The following is a 12174-nucleotide window of genomic DNA, read 5'->3' as shown; positions in this document are numbered from 1 at the left end:
CTCTTGTCTTTTTGGTGACAGCCATTCCAACAGGGGTAAAGTTCTATCCCATTGTGGTTGGGTTTAGAGTTCCCTTGTGATTAGTGATGTCGGTATCTTTTCTTGTACCTGTTGGTCGTTTGTATGTCTTCTTTAGGAAAGAAAATTTTTCAGTTCCTCTGACTATTTCTTAATTAGATTTTGTTGCTATTATGTTATGAGTTCTTTATGTATTTCGATATGAGTCCTTTTATAAGATATATGATTTGCAAATATTTTCTCACATTCTATAGGTTACCTTTCCATTTGGGTGACTGATTCCTTTGCGATACAGAAGCGTTATTTTTTATATAACTCCACTTACTAACTTTTGCTTTTGTTGCTTGTTTTTTTTGTGTGTCATGCCAAATCATCATTAGCAAGACCAGTGTTAAGGAGATTTCGCCTATTACTCCTCGACAAGTTTTAAGGTTTCGGGTTTTCTGTTTAAGTCTTTTTGAAACAATTTATCTGTTTTTGGCTGTGCTGGGTCTTCATTGCTGCAACGTGGGCTTTTTCTAGCAGCAGTGAGCGAGGGCTGCTGTTCGTTTCTACCGTTTACTGCTCCATTCTTACTTCAGCCGCTTCTCTTGCGGCAGAGCACAGGCTTTAGGCATGCGGGCCTCAGGAGTTGTGGCTCGTGAGCTCGGTAGTTGTGGCGCGTGGCCCTAGTTGTCCCACAGCATAGGGGATCCTCCTGGACCAGGAATCAAGGGACGTTTTGAGAGTGGTGTAAGTAAGATAAGGATCCAGTTTCACTTTTCTGAATGTGGTTATTTATTTTTCCTAACATCATTTACTGAAGAGACCATCATTTCCCCACTAAGTATTTTTGGATCTCTTGGCACATATTAGCTGACTGTGCACATTCGAGTTTATTTCTGGGCTATCAGTTCTGTTCCACTGGTCTTCTTTTATGCCAATACCATATTGCTCTGATTACCGAATCTTTGTAGTACAATGTGATGCCACCAGCTTTGTTCTTCTCTTTCAGGATTGCTTTGCTATTTGGGTCTTTTATGATTCCATACAAATTTTAGGATTTTTAGGACTTTTTTCTACTTCTGTGAAAAAGGTCAATGAGGTTTTGTTAGGGATTGCACTTAATATATAGAAGGCTTTGTATACAATGAACATTTTAACTATATTAATTCTTCTGATCCATGAACACTGGCTATTCTTCCATTTATTTGTGTCTTCTTTGATTTCTTTTATCAGTATTTTATAGTTTTCTATATACAGATCTTTCCCCATCATAGTTAAATTTATTCCTAAATATTTTATTGTTTTTGGTGCTATGGTTAATGGAATTATTTCCTTTATTTTTATTTCAGGTCATTTGTTGTTAGTGTATAAAAACACGACTGATTTCAGTATGTTGATTTTTTAATCCTGCAACTTTACTGAATTCATAGATTAGTTCTAACAATTTTTTTGGTGTAGACTTTAGGATTGTATGTATAAGATCATAACATCTGCAGACAAAGGAAGTTTGCTTCTAACTTTCCTGTTTGGATATTTATTGCTGTTTTTTTTTTTGTTTCTTTGTTTTGCCTGATTTCTGTGGCTAGAACTCCCAGCACTATATTTCTAAGAGTGGTGAAAGCTGGCATCTTGTTTTGTTCTTAATCTTACAGAGAAAGCTTTCAACCTTTCAACACTGAGTATGATATTAGCATGGCTTGTCATGCTGCTGCTGCTACTGCTGCTGCTAAGTTGCTTCAGTCGTGTCTGACTCTGTTCGACCCCATAGACGGCAGCCCGCCAGGCTCCCCCGTCCCTGGGATTCTCCAGGCAAGAACGCTGGAGTGGGTTGCCATTTCCTTCTCCAATGCATGGAAGTGAAAAGTGGAAGTGAAGTTGCTCAGTCGTGTCCAACTCCTAGCGACCCCATGGACTGCTGCCTACCAGGCTCCTCCGTCCATGGGATTTTCCAGGCAAGAGCACTGGAGTGGGTGCCATTGCCTTCTCCGATGGCTTGTCATATATGACCTTTATTATGTTGATGTATTTTCTTTCTATGGGCTTCCCAGATGGTGCTAGTGGCAAAGAATTCACCTACCAATGCAGGAGGTATAAGAGTTCGATCATTGGGTTGAGAAGATCCCTGGAGGAGGGCACAGCAATCCACTCCAGTATTCTTGCCTGGAGAATCCCATGGACAGAGGAGCTTGGTGGGCTATAGTTCACAGGTATGCAAAGAGTCGGACTGAAGCAACTTAGATTATATGCATTTCCTTCTATACTAAATTAGCTGAGAGTTTTTGTCATAAAAAGATTTGGGCTTTGTCAAATTATTATATGAACCCGTTAAAATCACAGGTATGCAAAGAGTCGGACTGAAGCAACTTAGATTATATGCATTTCCTTCTATACTAAATTAGCTGAGAGTTTTTGTCATAAAAAGATTTGGGCTTTGTCAAATTATTATATGAACCCGTTAAATTATTTAATAATTTTTATCTTATCTTCTATTAATGTGGTGTGTCACATGTTTTGAGTTGTGTATCTTGAAACATCATTATATCCCAGGGATAAAACCTGTTTGATCATGGTGTAGGATCCTTTTCATGTACTGCTGAATTCAGTTTGTTAGAATTTTGTTGAGAATTTTTGCACTTGAATTTCTCAGAGACATTGGCCTGTAGTTTTCTTTTTTTAACAGTGTCTTTATCTGGCTTTGGTATCAGGTAAAACTGACTTCGTAAAATGATTCTGTAAGTGTTCCCTTCTCTTCATTTTTTTGGAGGGAAGAGTTATGTAGGATTTGTGTTAATCATTCTTTAAATGATTGGTAGAATTCACCAGCAAAACCATTTGGTCCTTGGCTTTTCTTTTTAGGCAAGTCTTGGATTACTGGTTTAATCTTACTCATTATCAGTCTGTTCAGATTTTCTATTTTTTCATGATTCATTCTTGGTAGGTTGTATGTTTCTATGAACTTTCCAATTCTTCTAGGATATCCAGTTTGTTGGTGTTCATAGTAATTTCCTATGATTCTTTGTATTTCTGAGGTATCAGTTGTAATGTCTCCTCTTTAATTTCTGACTTTTTATTCCTTTTCTCTCTTTTTTTCTTAGTCTAGTTAAAAGTTTGTCAATTTTCTCTATCTTTAATAAAAAGATTTCCTAGTTTCCGTGATCTTTTCTATTTTCTATTGTTTTTCTGCTCTCTATGTCTTTCTTTCCGCTCTTTTCTTTATTTCCTTTTGTTGCTAACTTTGAGCTTAGTTTGTTCTTCTTTTTCTAGCTCCTTAAGTTGTAAAGTTAGATTGCTTATTTGAGATCTTTCTTTTTTCTTAATGAAGGCATTTATCATTACAAACTTTCCTCTTTGAACTGCTTCTGCTGTATCCCATATGTTTTGGTATGTTGTTTTTTCATTTTGGTTTGTTTTAAGATATTTTTACTTCTCTTTTGATTTCTTCTTTGGTCATTAGTTCTTCTGCAGTATGTTGCTTAATTTCCACATATATATTATTTTTCCAGTTGGCATTCTGGTATTCATTTCTAGTTTTATACTACTGTGATAATGAAGTATTTGGTATAATATCAATCTTCTTAAATTTGTTAACCCTTGTCCTATGACCTAGGATAGGAGCTGTCCTGCAGAATGTCCCAGGTAGAAGAATATGTTGGTTGGAGTCCTCTGTATATGTCTGTGAGCCTCATTTAGGGTAAAGTATCAGTTCAGTTCAGTTCAGTTGCTCAGTCGTGTCCGACTCTTTGCGACGCCATGAATCGCAGCACACCAGGCCTCCTGTCTATCACCAACTCCCGGAGTTCACTCAGACTCACGTCCATCCAGTCAGTGATGCCATCCAGCCATCTCATCCTCTGTCGTCCCCTTCTCCTCCTGCCCCCAATCCCTCCCAGCATCAGAGTCTTTCCCAGTGAGTCAACTCTTCGCATGAGGTGGCCAAAGTACTGGAGTTTCAGCTTTAGCATCATTCCTTCCAAAGAAATCCCAGGGCTGATCTCCTTCAGAATGGATTGGTTGGATCTCCTTGCAGTCCAAGGGACTCTCAAGAGTCTTCTCCAACACCACAGTTCAAAAGCAACAATTCTTTGGCACTCAGCCTTCTTCACAGTCCAACTCTCACATCCATACATGACCACAGGAAAAACCATAGCCCTGACTAGACGGACCTTAGTCGGCAAAGTAATGTCTCTGCTTTTGAATATGCTATCTAGGTTGGTCATAACTTTTCTTCTGAGGAGTAAGTGTCTTTTAATTTCATGGCTGAAGTAGTTCAAGTTAATGTTTCTTTGCTGATTTTCTCTCTGGAGGATCTCTCCATTGTTGAAAATGGGGTATTGAAGTCTACTGAATTGCTGTCCATTTCTCCCTTCAGATCTGTTAGTATTTGACTAATATGTTTAGGTAGGTATGTGTTGATTGTCCTATTTACTTCACGAATTGACACTTTTATGGTTACATAACCATTTTTGTCTCTAGTCATTACTTTTGGCTTAAATGGTCTATTTCACCTGATACAAGTATAGCTCACCTTGCTCTCTTTTGGTTTCCATTTGTATCAAATATATTTCTCCATTCTTCATTTTGAGCTTATATGTGTTATTTAATCAGAAATGAGCCTGTTATAGGCAGCATAGAGTTGGTTCTTATTTTTTCCATCCAGCCACTATGACTTTTGACTGGAGAATTTAATCTATTTACAAATAGAGGATTATTAATAGATAAGAACTTATTAATGCAATCTTATTCATTGTTTTATGGCTGTTTTGAAGTTCCCTCATTCCTTTCTTCCTCTCTTGTTACCTTCCTTTGTGGATTGGTGACTTTTTTTGTAGTGTATGCTTTGATTTGCTTCTCTTTATCTTTTGTGAATCTACGGTAGGTTTTTGCTTTGTGGCTACCAAGAGGCTTAACATAAAACATTTTATAGACACAACAGTCTTTTATGATTATAGCCACATAACTGATTGCATATATAAACTACCCATTTACCACCCCTTTAATGTTGTTAACAATTTGCCTCTTTTTATACTGCATATTCATGCACATTATTGTAGCTATAGTTATTTTTTAACACTCTTATCCTTTAAACTTTATTCTAGAGTTAAGTGGTTAAGACACCACCAAATTACAGTGTTAGAGTATTCTGAATTTGACTATATACTAACCTTCCCCAATGTGTTGTGTGCCCTCAGGTTTTCACGCTCCTCGTAGATTTTCCATGTTCTTTGAAGTTACATCATTGACTTCCATTTGAAACAGCAATCACCTCCACCAGGCTTTACTTTGTGAAGATAAATGTCTCTGTCAGCCCCCCTAGAGATTCGGAGGCTCTCTCAGCCAGGTTATGGACACACTTACTCCACTCTTCTTGTTCTCTCTTGTGGTTGAATTCTTCAGTTTATATGCCTTCTCTGGGTTCTTAAGAGATGGGAATACCAGACCACCTGACCTGCCTCCTAAGCAATCTGTATGCAGGTCAAGAATCAACAGTTAGAACCAGATGTGGAACAATGGACTGGTTCCAAATTGGGAAAGGAGTACGTCAAGGCTGTATATTGTCACCCTGCATATTTAACTTGTATGCAGAGCACATCATGCAAAATGCCAGGCTGGATGAAGCACAGGTTGGAATCAAGATTGCTGGGAGAAATATCAATAACCTCAGATATGCAGATGACACTACCCTTATGGCAGAAAGCGAAGAAGAACTAAAGGGCCTCTTGATAAAAGTGAAAGAGGAGAGTGAAAAAGTTGGCTTAAAACTCAACATTCAGAAAACTAAGATCATGGTATCTGGTCTCATCACTTCATGGCAAGTAGATGAGGAAACAACGGAAACAGTGACAGACTTTATTTTTGGGGGCTCCAAAATCACTGCGGAGGGTGACTGCAGCCATGAAATGAAAAGACGCTTGCTCCTTGGAAGAAAAGCTATGACAAACCTAGACAGCACATTAAAAAGCAGAGACATTACTTTGCCGGCAAACATCCATCTAGTCAAAGCTATGGTCATGTATGGATGTGAGAGTTGGACTGTGAAGAAAGCTGAGCACCGAAGAATTGATGTTTTTGAGCTTTGGTGTTGGAGAACACTCTTGAGAGTCCCTTGGACTGCAAGGAGATCCAACCAGTCTATCCTAAAGGAGATCAGTCCTGAATATTCATTGAAAGGACTGATGCTGAAGCTGAAACTCCAATATTTTGGCCACCTGATGCAAAGAACTGACTCATTGGAAAAGACCCTGATGCTGGGAAAGATTGAAGGAGGGAGGAGAAGGGGACAACAGAGGATGAGACAGTTGGATGGCATCACTGACTCGATAAACACGAGTTTGAACAAGCTCCTGGAGTTAGTGACGGATAGGAAAGCCTGGCGTACTGCAGTCCATAGGGTCGCAAAGAGTCAGACACAACTGAGTATCCGAACTGAACTGAACTGGACTCTGCAATGAACCTGGCCTTGGGCTGACTGCCCCTCTTTGGTTTTCCCAAAGGTGCACTCAAGCTCAAGTTTGGACAAACACTGGCACGCCAAGTTGGGCAGGCATTCTGTGCATGCTCACTTGCCATCTGCCAAAGCGCCTTCCTTCTGCCACAGCGGGAGAGGGTGTTTTTGTCAGTATCTCAAAAGCTGGGGAAGCAGTGTTCACTTACAGGCTCTCATTCCCTCAAAAAAGAGCGTAGACCAAGAAGACCTCTTGGCCTTACTGTGCTACTTTGGGGGATGGGAGATGCAAGTAAAGTCAAGCTGTATTCTTATCCCCTTTGAAACATCTAAACTCATGTAAGTGTACACACACACACATATTTTCCCCACCCAGTAACATGCTAGAACTTCTCTGGAAATTTGGTCTTCCACAAAAGGCTCTTGTCATTCATTGGTGATTTTCTAAGACAGCACTTTCCAGGGGCTCCTGGGCCTCAACCAAGAGAAGCTGGAGCTAGATCACAGATCACTGCAGGGTCCTTAGCCAGAATCAAGGTTTGAATGCATATTGCCTGATGCACAGTGAGAAAGACTTCTCCTGAGCCCCTTGACATATGGTGCTGTATCCCACAACTCCCACAAAGACACCTTTGTTTATAAACAGATGCCAAACTAATGTTGTTGATGGGGAAGACAAAAACAAGAAACATCTTATTCCACCATGATTGTGATGCCAGTTTCTGGAAACTCCTCTGTACCAGTCTTCCTATCAATGTCTGCTGGGAGAGGTGAAAGGAAAGAATAGAAGGCAAGTCTTTGCAAAGCTGAGCAGAAAAAGAAAATCAAGAGCCAGGTATGACTTTGCAGGTATGACCACTGCTGACCATTTTAGCCACAGGTGGTTTAAAGGAAGGGACGAATATTATATACAATCCAGAAAGAACAATAAATGGAATTTTAATATATTTATTATTCATTTTATTTTTTACATTATAAAGATTAATTTCAAAATATTTATTAAGGGCTTCCTGGTGGTCCAGTGGTTAAAAATCAGCCTTCCATTGCAGGGGACCAAGGGCTTGATCCATGGTCCAGGAAGATTCCACATGTCTCAGAACAGCTAAGCCTATGTGTCACAACTACTGAGCCCACATGTGTAGGACCTGTCTCTGCAACAACAAAAGCCACCACAATGAGAAGCCTAAACACTGCAATGAAGAGTAGCCCCTGCTTGCCGCAACTAGAGAAAGGCCATGCACAGCAACGAGGACCTAGCATAGCCAAAACTAAATAAATTAGTTAATTAAAACTATTTATTACACATCTACTATATGCAAAACACTGTTCTGGGCACTTCAAATACATAAGGGAACAAAAAATGCATCTGTCTTCATGGAACTTACATTTGATAATAGCACATGCTTGGTGTAAAACATTAGAAAATACTAAACCTTGTAAGGAAGAAAAGAAAAAGTGTCTATTGCTCTACCAACAAAAGATAGAGAGTTTTTAACATTTTGATGTATTTTTAGTTCATTTTGTTTGCTTTGCCTATTGTTGTTCAGTCGCTGAGTCATGTCCGACTCTTTGTGACCCCATGAACTGCAGCACACCAGGTTTCTCTGTCCTCCACTGTCTCCCAGAGTTTGCTCAGATTCATGTCCTTTGAGTTGGTGATGCTATCTAACAATCTCATCCTCTGTCACTCCCTTTTCCTTTTGCATCATGTCTTTCCCAGCATCCAGGTCCTTTCCATTGAGTCAGCCCTTAGCATCAGGTGGCCAAAGTATTGGAGTTTCCACTTCAGCATCAATCCTTCCAATGAATATCCAGAGTTGATTTCCTGTAGGATTGACCCGTTTGATCTCCTTGCTTTCCAAGTGACTCTCAAGAGTCTTCTCCAGCACCACAATTTAAAAGCATCAATTCTACAGCACTCAGCCTTCTCAATGGTCCTACTGTCATATCTGTAAATGGCTACTGGAAAAATAATAATTTTGACTATGGGGACATATGTTGGCAAAGTGATGTCTCTGCTTTTTAATACGATGTCTAGTTTTGTCATAGCTTTCCTTCCAAGGAGCAAGCATCTTTTAATTTCATGACTGCAGTCACCCTCTGCAGTGATTTTGGAGCCCAAGAAAATAAAATCTGTCACTGCTTCCACTTTTCTCCCTTCTATTTGCATGAAATGATAGGATCAGATGCCATGATCTTAGTTGTTTGAATGTTGAATTTCAAGCCAGTTTTTTCACTCTCCTCTCTCACCCTCATAAAGAGGCTCTTTAGCCCCTCTTCACTTTCTGCCATTAGAGTGGCATCATCTGCATATCTGAGGTTGTTGATATTTCTCCCTGCATTCTTGATTTCAACTTATGAGTCATTCAGCCCAGCCTTTCCCAGCTTTCCTTGTGGTTCAGATGTTAAAGAATCTGCCTGCAATGCAGATCTGAGTTCAATCCCTGGGTTGGGAACATCCACTGGAGAAGAGAATGGCTACCCACTCTAGCATTCTTGCCTGAAAAATCATGGACAGAGGAGCCTGGTGGGCTACAGTCCATGGGATTGCAAAGAGTTGGACACGACTAAGGGACAAACACTTTCACTTTCACTCTGCATATAAATTAAATAAACAGGGTGGCAATATGCAGCCTTGTCGGACTCCTTTCCCAATTTTGAACCCATCAGTAATCCCATGTAAGGAACTGCTGCTTTTTGCCCCACATACAGGTTTTGCAAGAGACAGGTAAGGTAGTCTGTTATTTCCGCAGTTTGTTGTGATCCACAGTCAAAGGCTTTAGCATAGTTAATGAAGCAGAGGTACATGTTTTTCTGTAATTCCCTTGCTTTCTTTGTGATCCAGCAAATGTTTGATCTCTGATCCTCTGTCTTTTCTAAACCCAGCTTGTACATCTGGAAGTTCTCCATTCGCATACTACTGAAGCCTAGTATGAAGGATTTTGAGCATTTCCTTCCTAGCATGTGAAATGAACGCAATTGTACAATAGCTTGAACATTCTTTGGCATTGCCCTTCTTTGGGACTGAAAGCCACTTCCCCATGATGAGGCTGTGATCCATGAAGGGGATGCCTACATTCACACATATACATAGTTTTTAAATGTGGGATTTTACTGTACCCTTGACTTACATAACATTATACAGTTTGTAAAAGGATATGAAACTGTCAATGCCTCTTCATAAAAGTTGCCAAATGGCTTTCCAGGAGTTTTGTTAATCAATGATCTGAGTTGTTAGGGGCTTAATATAAACAGAGCTTGGTAATACATTGATTAGATGTATGTGTGTATGAAAGAGAGAGAAAAGTGGGTGAGAAAAGAAAAAGGGATGCTTCTCAGATTTATGACTTGTTCTACTAACAGGCAGATGTGGAGATCAATATACAAGAATAAAATTCAGTAAAAGGAGTAAATTTCATATGTAAAAAATATGGTTTTGAGGTACCCCATGGGCATCCCAACAGAGCCACCAGCCTAGAGCTGAACATTAATTTCTGAGCTGGAGATTTGGGTCTGGATTTTATATTAAGCAAGATGAAGAATGAGATCACCTAGCTAGAGTGTGTAGAATAAGAGGAAGATAAAAGCTGAGTTTCAGCGAATTTGCACTGTCCCAGAGACTTGGCCTTGGACTCTCCAGTCTGGGGGACCCTGGGATGGGTGGGATATTTCTAGGACAATCTAGAGTTTCCATCTACTCTGACATTCACTTAAGATGTCTCTGGAGTTCCCTTGATTGAGTTATCCCTTGGATATATCCCTAATCAAATTGGCTTATGGAGTCAAAATTGAGGTATAGATTTTATTTACTTCCTCCCTTTCCCTCCACATGCTCATACATTCTTTAAATTTAGCTTAGATTTTTTCCAGCTAAGATTTTTAAATCATGATAGGAAAGTACAAGGGAAAATTGTGCACTGAAAGTCTAGAAACATTATTGCATTATTGCAACATTATGTGTAAAATGGAATTTTGGGAGTCCTAGCAGTGGAATGTGAAATTCGTATTTTGGTACCTGAACTTTCAGAAGTCAAAATGAGTCAGTTTAAAGACAATTTAAAAACAAATTTAATTCTTTTTTATGGCTAACATTCCACTGTATATACGTGCCACATCTTCTTTAATCATTCTTCTCTGATGGGCATTTAGGTTATTTCCATGTCCTGGCTATTGTAAATAGTGCTGCAATGAACATTGGGGTGCATGTATCTTTTTTTTTTCTGCTGTTAAATACATTTATTGTAAACTTTAGACACAAAAATAGGTTCTCTAGGCCATTCACATGCACATTAAATGCATGTATCTTTTTGAATTACGATTTTCTCTAGATATATGCCCAGGACTGGAATTACTGGATTGTGTGGTAGCTCTATTTTTCTTTTTTTTAACATTAATTTATTTGTTTTAATTGGAGGCTAATTACTTTACAATATTGTAGTGATTTTTGCCATACATTGACATGAATCAGCCATGGGAGTACGCATGTCCCCCATCCTGAACCTCTTCCCACCTCCCTCCCCATCCAGTCCCTCAGGGTTGTCCCAGTGCACCGGCTTTGAGTGCCCTGTTTCATGCATCAAACTTGGACTAGTGATCTATTTCACATATGCTAATATACATGTTTCAATGCTATTCTCTCAAATCATTCCACCCTTGCCTTCTCCTACAGACCTGTTCTCCCATCATCCCCTGGGCTGCCTCTCACTGCAGAGCCACAGGAGAAGCTGTGTGCACTGTCTCCAGGCTATGGCTGCACATCCCTGAAAATGACCAGCAAATCCTGAGCTCTCTGGGCCCAAGTCAGAGGGCACAGGGCCCTGAGCCATCCCCTTCACACCTGGCTCTGCAGGACCTGTCGCTGAGTCTGATCTCCTCCCCTCCTTCCTCACCCAGTTCCTCAGGAACCCCTGCCTTACCCAGCCACCTGCTGTCAAAGGAGAACAGTGCCAGCGTCAGCCTTCTACCTCCTCTGCCCTTGGCTGCTCCAGACCCAGTACAGAAGGGCAGCTCCCAGCCCCTGTCAATCATCTGCTCAGCCCACGGCTCCCTGCCCCCCCGGGTCCCCACGCCCCAGCAGTATACCCAACGCCCCACTCCTGAGCTGCATCCCAAGCCTGTCATACCTTGGCCATGCCCCCAGTATACATCAGGCCCATGTAAGCAGTGCCCAGAAACCTAGCCCGGAGTTCAAAGAGCTTGGGTTACCCCCCAAGACCTGGCAGCATTCTCCAAGGACAAGAACCACCAAGGGAGCCCTGGAGTCCAGCTGTGTCTGGGGCCCCCCAGAGAGGCATCCTGATGGTTCTGCCTTCCAGGATGCATACAAGCCACCTTGCCCCTCCCTGTGTGCCCAGGTCCAGGCTGCCAGGCTCCCTCCCCAGCTCTTGGCCTGGGCCTTGAGCTTTTTGATGGAGCCACAGCCTGACTCTGAACTGACCCAGATGTGAGGGCTTGTGGGAGGATGTGTGCACGGGTCCAGGCCTGGGGGCGGATAAACAGAGCTCCACACTAGCTTCCTTCAAATTTTTTTAATAAAATAATATCATGCAGCAGCAAAAAAAAAAAAAAAAAAGACTGTAAAAATGCTTCTCCCAAAAGTCTGTTCTTTATATCTGTGTCTCTTTTGTAGTCTTGCATATAGGGTCATCGTTACCATCTTTCTAAATTCCATATATATGTGTTAATATACTCTATTGGTGTTTTTCTTTCTCACTTACTTCACTCTGTAT

The 12174-nt window shown here is 40.7% G+C and overlaps 1 pseudogene; it reads left to right on the top strand.

Annotated features, from left to right (window-relative positions):
- The first annotated feature begins 86 nt into the window (after positions 1–86).
- Positions 87–11956, top strand: LOC105602559 (adrenocortical dysplasia protein homolog; annotated as a pseudogene).
- Positions 11957–12174: the final 218 nt, after the last annotated feature.

Source organism: Ovis aries, chromosome 16 (genome assembly GCF_016772045.2).
Source record: "Ovis aries strain OAR_USU_Benz2616 breed Rambouillet chromosome 16, ARS-UI_Ramb_v3.0, whole genome shotgun sequence".
Taxonomy (NCBI): domain Eukaryota; kingdom Metazoa; phylum Chordata; class Mammalia; order Artiodactyla; family Bovidae; genus Ovis; species Ovis aries.
Note: the sequence above shows the minus strand (reverse complement) of the source record. Positions and strands in the feature narration are given on the sequence as shown.